Genomic DNA, 2,101 nt, shown 5'->3' on the forward strand with positions numbered 1-2,101 from the left:
CATTCAATCCAAAATTTACTGACCCAAGTTCAGAAATCAGACGAATGACATGTACATCCTCTGTAAAGATATATAAAAGCATTTAGATCATTACTTTTAGTGATCTAAATGCTCTTATATTTCTTTCTGGAGTGAGTAGCTTTTGTGGTAAACATACTATTCCACTATGAGGATAAAATAGTGAATTCCAGTTTTTGGCAACCTATTTTTTTGGAGAGAAATTTTTGATCTATTAACAATCAATCATGACAGTACATAGAACACTAGAAGTATAACAATAAAAAATATAACAAGATCTATAGACCACCTAGTGACGACTACAAGCACCGGAGCAAGCTAAAAGCGCATCCCCATCATCAACCATCCTTCATGGAGTCAAGGTAAATCTTGTTGGAGTATAGAGTTGCAAATTACCCCATTTAACTTTTTTCTATCCAGTTTTAGTTTTTACTGCATTTAGCGATCTATCAGTTGGGTATGGCCGTTAAGTGCATATGGCTTCTTCTGGCGTGTTTTTCACGCTCAAACCAGTCGAATTCGAGTGAGTTAACAAGGCACAGTAGTGAATTACCCACGGCTTTGCATGATTATTTCCTTCTTCACCACACAAGCAACTCCATGTTCATTACTTTGATCTCATTCTTCTTTACCGTGTTTCACTCCGGGTAGTCCATTGTACTACACATAACTCCACTTACGGTTTGTTCAGTAAAAAAACACTAGGGGAACTATATGCAAACTAAAATACTTTAAAAGGGGTAAAAGTTGCAAGTTAAATGGGGTAATCTTGATGAAAAGCTGCTAAAGGTAATTCACAGAAAAAAGATTGAAGTATTCTGTCTATTTCCTTTTAGTCTGCATATAAAATTTGTCTGATTTTTTTATCCAAAGGGGAGGGGTGACTTGGCTCCCGAGCACATCTACACCCGCCATAAACAGTAGAATCCAAAAAAAAAAGAATCTGATTTTTTTATTTGCATGGATGATGTTTGCATGTACTCTTCGGATCAAGTTTTTTTTTGCTGAGAGCTACTCAGGTGTCCAAACGAGCTGAAATTTGGCATGGACCTCACGCACTGAAACATCTTCTATGCAAAAAATTATTACTTTTTTTTTTGAAAATTTTAGTATTTTTTATTTTACTACTCATAAGGTGCAGATGAGCTCGGGCCCATAGATGAATGTTCGTAAAGCAGCTATTGCCATTCTTCGTTTCAAAAGTCAAATGTGCAGCTTCTAAAGTCTGATCCTGTGTGAGAGAATTCGCGCATCTACGCCCTCCGTCAGTGAAAGTAATGTGTGCTAAGATCCACCAAAAAAACAAGAGTACATTCACTTGTACATGACGTATCTTCTTTCTTTAGAAATACAGTACACACACACACACACACACACACACACACACACACACACACACACACACACACACATTCACCCTTATGGATGCATACACACTCTATCTGCGCATCTAAGAGACTGAGCCGGCAGATCTTAAGATTGATGAAATATCTACAGACACCTCGTAGTTGAGGACACGTCATACCACTCAAAAGAATAGAGCTAGACAACCTGAAATAAATCTTGAAAATATGCGAACACATGTGCCCCAAGTTTAGGACTTCAATCCAAGTGGGCTTGTTCCACCACAAGGAATCCAACGATCTAAGTTTTGCATAGTTGGTGTACATCCCAGAAAATTTAACCAACTTGACGACGTATACAACATTTTTTTTCTCCAGATGGAGACCACTTTAAATTTGTCTGTAGTGTATTCATTGACGTCATATATTATTCAACAGATAGCTATTGTAAGTACTACCTCCACTTCCAAATAGACAACATTATATTATACATGGAAAAACATTTGTGAGATTTCATAGTTTCTAGAGAGTCGGGGATTTTGTGCTTCTCGGGTTTCAACGGGTTCCCCTAAAAGTAATGTAAATATTTTCATGAACAATTTATCTTTTCATTTAAAATTAATAGACGGTGCACTTTACTAGTTGTTGCAAAAAGAGCCTACTCCGGGTGTGTTGGAATATGTTATTGGACCATCTTTCTCATAATCTCTGTCTAGTTAGAGCATGGCTAATGCTCCATC

The sequence above is a fragment of the Triticum dicoccoides genome, chromosome 2B (assembly GCF_002162155.2).
Source record: "Triticum dicoccoides isolate Atlit2015 ecotype Zavitan chromosome 2B, WEW_v2.0, whole genome shotgun sequence".
In the NCBI taxonomy this organism is placed as follows: Eukaryota; Viridiplantae; Streptophyta; class Magnoliopsida; order Poales; family Poaceae; genus Triticum; species Triticum dicoccoides.